Raw genomic sequence first — 11,206 nt, forward strand, 5'->3', positions numbered from 1 at the left:
TTTCCAGTGCCCTGTGGGCGCTGGTTCTTGGTTGTCTCCTGCATCGTCGTCCATACCGTCGATGTCTTCGGAGTCGAAGTCGAGCATGTCGGTTAAATCATCGACAGTGGCGACAAAGTGGGTGGTGGGTGGGTGTTGAATTTCTTCGTCGTCCACATCCCAACCTTCCTGACCATAGTCCGGCCAGGGCTCTCCTGATAAAGAGAGAGACTTTAGTGAATTCAGGATGTCGCCAAAGGGCGAGTGCTGAAAGATGTCCGCGGCAGTGAACTCCATAACCGGCGCCCAATCGGATTTAATTGGCAGGGGCGCGGGAGGTTCGGAGTCCGGAGAGGAGTCCGGCACCTCGAAGTCACGGGCTTTGCAAAGGACAGGGACGGTGTTTGGCTCAATCGCCGTAGAGATCGTAGCCCCCGAGGCGGTGTCCAGCCACTCGTCCTCGATCGGCGAAGTCGGCTCCGAGCTAAGGGTCGGAGCGGATGCTGGTGCGGCCTCCTGGGCACTGTTCGGCGGCAGAGCTAGATCATACCCATCGAGACAATGCGGCGCGCTTGGCTGTGGCTCGAATCCGTCTAAGATCAAGTCTCCGCGGATGTCATCCGTGTAGTTCAAACTCCCAAATCTGACCAGATGGCCAGGGGCGTAGCTTTCGATCTGCTCCAGATGGCCAAGTGAATTGGCCCGCAGTGCAAAGCTTCCGAATACGAAGATCTGTCCAGGGAGAAAAGTCTCTCCCTGGACCATGTCGTTGTTGATGATCGAAGGAGCCATCGGGCCTAAAGGTGACGACACAGAGGAACTCTCAATGAAAGCACCAATGTCAGTGTCAAAACCGGCGGATCTCCGGTAGGGGTTCCCGAACTGTGCGTCTAGGCGGATGGTAACATGAGACAAGGGACACGATGTTTTTACCCAGGTTCGGGCCCTCTTGATGGAGGTAAAACCCTACTCCTGCTTGATTAATTTTGATGATATGGGTAGTACAAGAGTAGATCTACCACGAGATCAAAGAGGCTAAACCCTAGAAGCTAGCCTATGGTATGATTGTTGTTCGTCCTATGGACTAAAACCCTCTGGTTTATATAGACACCGGAGAGGGTTAGGGTTACACAGAGTCGGTTACAATGGTAGGAGATCTACATATCCGTATTGCCAAGCTTTCCTTCCACGCCAAGGAAAGTCCCATTCGGACATGGGACGAAGTCTTCAATCTTGTATCTTCACAGTCCAGGAGTCCGGCCAACGGTGATAGTTCGGCTATCCGGACACCCCCTAATCCAGGACTCCCTCAGTCCCACGCACCTACACAAACAAACTGAGAACTTGCAACCAACGCAATAAAGGGGTTGTCAATCCCTTCACGGCCACTTGCGAAAGTGAGATCTAATAATGATAGTATGATAAGATAAATATATTGTTTGTATTTTATAATATAGATGCAAAAAGTAAAGATGCAAATAAAGGTAGATTGAAAGCAAATATGATAAGAGATAGACCCGGGGGCCATAGGTTTCACTAGAGGCTTCTCTCAAGATAGCATAAGTATTACGGTGGGTGAACAAATTACTGTCGAGCAATTGATAGAAAAGCGCATAGTTATGAGATTATCTAGGCATGATCATGTATATAGGCATCACGTCCATAACAAGTAGACCGACTCCTGCCTGCATCTACTACTATTACTCCACACATCGATCGACTCCTGCCTGCATCTAGAGTATTAAGTTCATAAGAACAGAGTAACACATTAAGCAAGATGACATGATGTAGAGGGATAAACACATGCAATATGATATAAACCCCATCTTGTTATCCTCGATGGGAACAATACAATATGTGTCTTGCAACCCTTTGTGTCACTGGGTAAGAACACCGCAAGATTGAACCCAAAGCTAAGCACTTCTCCCATGGCAAGAAAGACCAATCTAGTAGGCCAAACCAAACTGATAATTCGAAGGGACTTGCAAAGATAACTCAATCATACATAAAAGAATTCAGAGAAGATTCAAATATTATTCATAGATAAACTTGATCATAAACCCACAATTCATCGGATCTCGACAAACACACCGCAAAAAGAGTTTACATCGAATAGATCTCCGCAAGAGAGGGGGAGAACATTGTATTGAGATCCAAAAAGAGAGAACAAGCCATCGAGCTAATAACTATGGACCCGTAGGTCTGTGGTAAACTACTCACAACTCATCGAAGGGGCAAGGATGTTGATGTAGAGGCCCTCCGTGGTAGATTCCCCCTCCGGCAGAGTGCCGACGAAGGCTCCAAGATGGGATCTCGCGGATACAGAAGGTTAATGTGGTGGAAATTGTGTTTCGTGGTGCTCCTGGACACGAGACAGGGGGGCGCGCCCTACAGGGGGGCGTGGCCCCCTATCTTGTGGGGCCCTCGGGAGCTTCTTGACTTGCACTCCAAGCTCTCCGGATCACGTTTGTTCCAAAAATCACGCTCCCGAAGGATTCATTCCATTTGGACTCCGTTTGATATTCCTTTTCTTCGAAATACTGAAATAGGCAAAAAAACAACAATATGGGCTACCTAGCATGGAACAATAAAAAATTATAGATACGTTGGAGACGTATCAAGCATCCCCAAGCTTAATTCCTGCTCGTCCTCGAGTAGCTAAATGATAAAAAAGAAATTTTTGATGTGGAATGCTACCTAGCATAATTCATAATGTAATTTTCTTTATTGTGGCATGAATGTTTAGATCCAAATGAATACAAAATAAAAGTTCATATTGACATAAGAAATAGTAATACTTCAAGCATACTAATCAAAGTAATCATGTCTTCTCAAAATAACATGGCTAAAGAAAGTTATCCCTACAAAATCATATAGTCTGGCTATGCTCTATCTTCATCACACAAAGTATTTAATCATGCACAACCCCGATGACAAGCCAAGCAATTGTTTCATACTTTAATAATCTCAAACTTTTTCAACTTTCACGCAATACATGAGCGTGAGCCATGGACATAGCACTATATGTGGAATAGAAGGGTGGTTGTGGAGAAGACAAAAAAGAAGAACATAGTCTCACATCAACTAGGCGTACCAACGGGCTATGGAGATGCCCATTAATAGATATCAATGTGAGTGAGTAGGGATTTCCATGCAACGGATGCACTAGAGCTATAAATATATGAAAGCTCAATAAAAGAAACTAAGTGGGGTGCATCCAACTTGCTTGCTCACGAAGACCTAGGGCACTTTGAGGAAGCCCATCATTGGAATATACAAGCCAAGTTCTATAATTAAAAATTCCCACTAGTATATGAAAGTGAAAACATATGAGACTCTCTAACATGAAGATCATGGTGCTATTTTGAAGCACAAGTGTGGAAAAAGACATAGTAGCATTGTCCCTTCTCTCTTTTTCTCTTTCTATTTTTTCATTTTCCTTTTTTTTCTTTTCTTTGGCCTTCTTTTTTTCTTTTTGGCCTTTCTTTTTTTTCTTTTTGCAAAGTCCGAAGTCTCATCCCGACTTGTGGGGGAATCATAGTCTTCATCATCCTTTCCTCACCAGGACAATGCTCTAATAATGAAGATCATCACACTTTTATGGATTTACAACTCAAAGCTAGAACAAGATATGACTCTATATGAATGCCTCCGGCGGTGTACCGGGATATGCAATGAATCAAGAGCGACATGTATGAAAATTATGAAGGTGGCCTTGCCACAAATACAATGTCAACTACGTGATCATGCAAAAGGCAATATGACAAAAGTAATGCATGTCATATGAACGGAACGGTGGAAAGTTGCATGGCAATATATCTCGGAATGGCTATGGAAATGCCATAATAGGTAGGTATGGTGGCTATTTTGAGGAAGGTAAATGGTCGGTGTATGGTACCGGCGAAAATTGCACGATACAAGAGAGGCTAGCAGTGGTGGAAGGGTGAAAGAGTGCGTATAATCCATGGACTCAACATTAATCAAAGGAACTCATATACTTGTTGCAAAAATTTAGAAGTCATCAAAAACCAAAGTACTACGCGCATGCTCCTAGGGGGATAGATTGGTAGGAAAAGACCATCGCTCATCCCCGACCGCCACTCATAAGGAAGACAATCAATAAATAAAATTGTGCTCCAACTTCATCACAAAGCGGATCACCATACGTGCATGTTACGGGAATCACAAACTTCAACACAAGGATTCTTTAAATTCATAATCACCCAACTAACATGACTTTAATATCACTACCTCCATATCTCAAAACAATTATCAAGCATCAAATTGATCATAGCATCCAATTCACTTTCTATGATAGTTTTTATTATACCCAACTTGGATGCTCATCATTCTAGGACCAACTTTATGACCATAGAAAATAACATGCTGTTCTAAAAGACTCTCAAAATAATATAAGTGAAGCATGAGAGACTAGCAATTTCTTCAAAATTAAGACGCCACCGTTCTCTAAAAGATATAAGTGAAGCACTAAAGCAAAAACTATCAAGCTCAAAAGATATAAGTGAAGCACATAGAGTATTCTAGAAAATTATAATCAAATAGGCTTCTCCCAAAAGGTGTGTACAGCAAGGATGATTGTGGTAAACTAAAAAGCAAAGAATAATATAATACACGACGCTCCAAGCAAAACACATATCATGTGGCGAATAAAAATATAGCTCCAAGTAAAGTTACCAATGAACAAAGACGAAAGAGGGGATGCCTTCCCGGGGCATCCCCAAGCTTAGGCTTTTGGCTATCCTTGAATATCTTGGGGTGCCATGGGCATCCCCAAGCTTAGGCTCTTGCCACTACTTATTCCATAGTCCATAAAAGCTTTACCCACAACTTGAAAACTTCACAACACAAAACTCAACAAGAAATCTTATAAGCTCCGTTAGTGAAAGAAAACAAAACCACCACATAAGGTACTGCAATGAACTTATTCTTTATTTATATTGGTGTTAAACCTACTGTATTCCAACTTCTTTATGGTTCATAGACTGAATTATTAGCCATAGATGCATTGAAATAAGCAAACGACACACGAAAAACAGAATCTGTCAAAAACAAAACAGTCTGTAGCAATCTGTAACTAATGCAAATTTCTGGAACACTAAAACTCCTACCAAAATAGTAAGTCCTGGAAAATTTGTTTATTTAACAGCAGCAAAAAGAATCAATGCAAAAGCACGTTCCTGTGATTTAACAAAATTATATTCGTGGGTGCAAAGTTTTTGTTTTTTAGCAGAACCAAATCAACTATCATCGTAGGTTATCCTATAGGTTCTAATTGGCACAAACACTAATTAAAAGATAAAACCACATCTAAACAGAAGGTAGATGCAAGATATATTACTAAACAGGAGCAAAAACAAAAAACATAAAGAAAATTGGGTTGCCTCCCAACTAGCTTGTTTAACGCCCCTAGCTAGGCATAAAAACAAACATAGATCTAACGAGTGCCATCTTTGGCACTAAATTCATAAGTAGCATGCATGATAGATTCATAAGGTAATTTGACTTTATTTCTTGGAAAGTGCTCCATGCCTTTCTTTAATGGAAATTGGAATCTAATATTCCCTTCCTTCATATCAATAATCGCACCAATCGTTCTAAGAAAAGGTCTACCAAGAATAATAAGGCAAGAAAGATTGCAATCTATATCAAGAACGATAAAATCTACGGGCACCAAATTTCTATTTGCAACAATAAGAACATCATTGATCATTCCCATAGGCTTTTTAATGGTGGAATCCACAATGTGCAAATTTAACGAGCAATCATCAAGATCATGGAAACCTAGAATATCACATAAAGTTTTTGGAATCGTGGAAACACTAGCACCCAAATCACACAAAGCAAAGCACTCATAATCTTTAATTCTAATTTTATAGTAGGTTCCCACTCATCATTAAGTTTTCTAGGTATAGAAACTTCCAAATTAAGTTTTTCATCATAAGATTGCATCAAGGCATCAACAATATGTTTGGTAAAAGCTTTGTTTTGACTATAAGCATGAGGAGAATTAACAACAGATTGCAACAAGGAAATACAATCTTTTAAAGAGCAATTATCATAATCAAATTCCTCGAAATCCGAGATAGTAGGTTCAATATTATTAGAAGTTGACTATTCTCCAATCTCACTTTTACCAAATTTAACATCAAGATCTAAAGACTCCGAATTTTTGGGACGCCTTCTAGGCAAAGTTGATTCATCATCACTCCCATAATCATCTAAATTGATGTTGCAAAACATAGATCTAATCGGAGACGCATCAATAACTTTAAGATCCTCATCATTATTTTCATGAAGACTAGAAGAACACGCTTTTATAAAGCTTTCTTTTTTAGCACGCAATCTAGCGGTTCCTTCCTTGCACTCGTCAATGGAAATTCTCATTACTTTGAGAGACTCATTGATATAATGCTTAGGAGAAGAAGATCCATGTTTAAGAGAATTAACATCAAGCGAAAGTCTATCAATGTTCCTAGCCAAATCATCAACTTTGAGAAATTTTTCTTCAAGCAAACCATTAAAATTCATTTGGGAAATCATAAATTGTTTCACACTATTCTCAAAATCAGAGGGCATCTTATTAAAATTACCATAAGAATTATTGTAGGAATTTCCATAATTATTAGAGGGATTACTAGGGAACGGTCTAGCATTAAAATTTCCTCTATAAGCATTGTTTCCAAAACTATTCCTACCAACAAAATTTACATCCATAGATTCATTATTATTCTCAATCAAGGAAGACAAAGGCATATCATTGGGATCAAGAGGAGTATTTTTAGTAGCAAACATCTTCATAAGTTCATCCATCTTTCCACTCAAAACATTAATTTCTTCTATAGCATGCACTTTTACTAGAAGATCGTTCGGTGTGCCATTGAGAATAATTAGCCATAATATTATCAAGCAATTTTGTAGCATCTCCTAACATGATTTCCATAAAGGTGCCTCCCACGGCCGAATCTAAGAGATTTCTAGAAGCAAAGTTCAAACCGGCATAAAATTTTTGTACGATCGTCCATAAATTCAAACCATGAGTAGGGCAATTGCGAAGCATCAATTTCATTCTTTCGCAAGATTGGGAAACATGCTCATGATCAAGTTGTTTAAAATTCATAATATCGTTCCTAAGAGTGATGATCTTAGCAGGAGGAAAATACTTAGAGATAAAAGCATCTTTGCACTTGTTTCAAGAATCAATACTATTTTTAGGCAAAGACGAAAACCAAACTTTAGCACGATCTCTAAGTGAAAACGGAAATAACTTCAATTTGACAATATCGTTATCCGTATCTTTCTTCTTTTGCATATCACACAAATCAACAAAATTGTTTAGATGAGTAGCGGCATCTTCACTAGGAAGCCGGCAAATTGATCTTTCATAACAAGATTTAGCAAAGCGGTATTGATTTCACAAGACTCAACATCATTAAGAGGAGCAATCGGAGTACTAAGGAAATCATTATTATTGGTATTCGAGAAGTCACACAATTTGGTATTATCTTGCGCCATGGCAACAAGTAATCCAACACACAAGCAAACAGAAAAAGGCAAGCGAAAAGAGAGGAGGAGATTGGGAAAGAGAGGGCGAATAAAACGGCAAGGGTGAAGTGGGGGAGAGGAAAACGAGAGGCAAGTGACAAATAATGTAAATGCGAGGGAGATGAGTTTGTGATGGGTACTTGGTATGTCTTGACTTGAGCGAACACCTCCCCAGCAACGGCGCCAGAAATCCTTCTTGCTACGTCTTGAGCTTGCGTTGGTTTTCCTCGAAGAGGAGAGGGTGATGCAGCAAAGTGTATCGTAAGTATTTCCCTTAGTTTTGAGAACCAAGGTATCAATCCAGTAGGAGGCTCCTCAAAAGTCCCACGCACCTACACAAACAAACTGAGAACTCGCAACCAACACAATAAAGGGGTTGTCAATCCCTTCACGTCCACTTGCGAAAGTGAGATCTAATAAAGATAGTATGATAAGATAAATATATTTTTGGTATTTTATAATATAAATGCAAAAAGTAAAGATGCAAAAAAGGTAGATTGAAAGCAAATATGATAAGAAATAGACCCGGGGGCCATAGGTTGCACTAGAGGCTTCTCTCAAGATAGCATAAGTATTACGGTGGGTAAACAAATTACAGATGGAAAAGCGCATAGTTATGAGATTATCTAGGATTGATCATGTATATAGGCATCACGTCCATAACAAGTGGACCGACTCCTGCCTGCATCTACTATTATTACTCCACACATCGACCGACTCCTGCCTGCATCTAGAGTATTAAGTTCATAAGAGCAGAGTAACGCATTAAGCAAGATGACACGATGTAGAGGGATAAACACATGCAATATGATATAAACCCCATCTTGTTATCCTCAATGGCCACAATACAATACGTGTCTTGCAACCCTTTCTGTCATTGGGTAAGAACACCGCAAGATTGAACCCGAAGCTAAGCACTTCTCCCATGGCAAGAAAGACCAATCTAGTAGGCCAAACCAAACTGATAATTCGAAGGGACTTGCAAAGATAACTCAATCATACATGAAAGAATTCAGAGAAGATTCAAATATTATTCATAGATAAACTTGATCATAAACCCACAATTCATCGGATATCGACAAACACACCGCAAAAAGAGTTTACATCGAATAGATCTCCACAAGAGAGGGGGAGAACATTGTATTGAGATCCAACAAGAGAGAAGAAGCCATCTAGCTAATAACTATGGCCCCGTAGGTCTGTGGTAAACTACTCACAACTCATCGGAGGGGCAAGGATGTTGATGTAGAGGCCCTCCATGGTTGATTCCCCCTCCGGCAGAGTGTCGGCAAAGGCTCCAAGATGGGATCTCGCGGATACAGAAGGTTACGGCAGTGGAAATTGTGTTTTGTGGTGCTCATGGATGTTTTCGGGGTACGTAGGCATATATAGGAGGAAGAAGTACATCGGTGGCCGCCCGAGGGGCCCACGAGATAGGGGGGCGCGCCCTACAGGGGGGGGGGGCGGCCCCTATCTCGTGGGGCCCTCGGGAGCTACTTGACTTGCACTCCAAGCTCTCCGGATCACGTTTGTTCCAAAAATCACGCTCCCGAAGGTTTCATTCCGTTTGGACTCCGTTGGATATTCCTTTTCTTTGAAATACTGAAATAGGCAAAAAACAGCAATATGGGTCGGGCCTCCGGTTAGTAGGTTAGTCCCAAAAATGATATAAATGTGTAAAATAAAGCCCATAAACATCCAAAAGGGGTAATATAATAGCATGGAACAATCAAAAATTATAGATACGTTGGAGACGTATCACTATGCATTACTAAACCCGAGCGATCGAGCGATTTCTTTGCTACTGCTACTAACTGAAGCCGATCGATGCTTCCTCTGGATGAACAGTGAGCGTTGCAGGGGGGGGGGTTGGATGAACAGTGAGCAGAGGGGGTGGATGAACAGGACCCCGTGGCGTTGCCTCTAGATGAACAGGACCCCGATCGATCGAGCCGGTTGGGGCTGGATGAACAGGACCCCGTGGAGGGCTGGATGAATAGGATGACCCCGTGGAGAGCTGGATGAACAGTAGACGGTGGAGGGGTGGATGAACAGTAGCCCGTGGAGGGGTGGTTGAACAGGATCCCGTGGAGAGGGGTGGTTAAACAGTAGCCGGTGGAGTAGCGCGCGGTGGAGGCTAGATGAACAGGAGCCCGTGGATGAACAGTCACAGGTGGAGGTTGGAGGAGGTCGATGGTGGATGAACAGTAGCCCGTGGAAGCTAGAGGAGGTCGATGGTGGAGATGAATAGTATCCCGTGGAGTCCCGTTTTGCGTTATGCCACACCCCTCCCGATGAACAGGACCCCCATTTCGACCGTAGCGCTCCAACACAAGTACGTTTCCTCCGTTTTGCGGTACGCCACACCCCTCCCGATCAACAGGACCCCGTTTTGACCGTAGGAGGTACAACACAAGTCTGTTTCCTCCGTTTTGCGGTACGCCAGACCCCTCCCGATGAAAAGGATCCCGTTTCGAACGTGGCCGGTCGAACACAAGGCCGTTTCCTCCGTTCTACGATATGTCGGGCCTCATTTCCATCGCATGTTCCGTCCAAGCTGGTTTGTTCCCACGCGTTCCGTTATCTCCCAATGAACAGGACACATTCTATTGGCTCCCCATGAACACGACGCATTCCATTGCCTCCCCATGAACATGACGATGACGTAGTTTCTCCGTTCCGGCCCAGCCATGTACACGAGCCCTGGTCGTACGTATGCACGGGTAGGCATTCGAGACCCTGACCGTATGTACATACGTGGCCGTATTTACTTTCTTGCACCCTGGCCATTGTACATACGTGTACATGCTACGTGCATGCCTCTACTACGACACGTGCGCGCCTCTACATCGACCAGTATGTATGTACACGTTCGCGACCAGAATGGCAGCGCTACATACGCTTCGACCAGGTGGGTCCCGACTATCAGGCACTTCCTTGTGTGCGAAGATGTAGCTGCTGGTGGGTCCCAGCAATCAGGGGGGCGAATCGTTTTTTGTTGCCCGGGCACACTTACTTGCGTGCGAAGATGCAGCTGGTGGGTCCCAGTAGTCAGGGGGCGAATCATTTTTTCATGAAATACGGTGGCCTGTCCGGTGGGTCCCTGCTGTCAGGTGGAGGAATAATTATTTTGCGCGTAATAAGGAGGCACTTCCTTGCGGCCGCCGTGGACCCAGCTGGCAGCCTCTCCACGTATAGTACACATTCGATGGAAGTCGTTCCTTGACCACATTGACCACGCCACGCTGAGAGCACCACGGTAGTGGATGACGGCGAGGCCTAGGAAGGGGACGACCCGGAGCTGGGGAAGATGCGGTAGTGGAAGCCCGCGCAGAGAGGAGTACGAGGGTTCACTGGTTCGGCTGCGGTGTGAGGCTGCCGTCGCCGCAGAATAACAGGGGGTGTGGGTGAGTGGAGGGATGGCCTGGCCAGCGGTGGGAGTAGTAGGGGCGGTGGGGCCTCTGTAGCATCACAGCCGGCCACGGGAGGCAGGAGCACATGGCACGACCGGCGCTGGTTTGGGCGGCTAGAGCAAGAAGACCAGAGGTTGAAGAAGCACTACGGCCATTGGATGGACATCGTACAGTAACTGGAGCTAGAATCGTTCTTATTGACTAAGTTGACAAAGCCCTCCATCCCCGTCAATTTAGTTGGCCCACAAGTC

Source organism: Triticum dicoccoides, chromosome 5B (genome assembly GCF_002162155.2).
Source record: "Triticum dicoccoides isolate Atlit2015 ecotype Zavitan chromosome 5B, WEW_v2.0, whole genome shotgun sequence".
In the NCBI taxonomy this organism is placed as follows: domain Eukaryota; kingdom Viridiplantae; phylum Streptophyta; class Magnoliopsida; order Poales; family Poaceae; genus Triticum; species Triticum dicoccoides.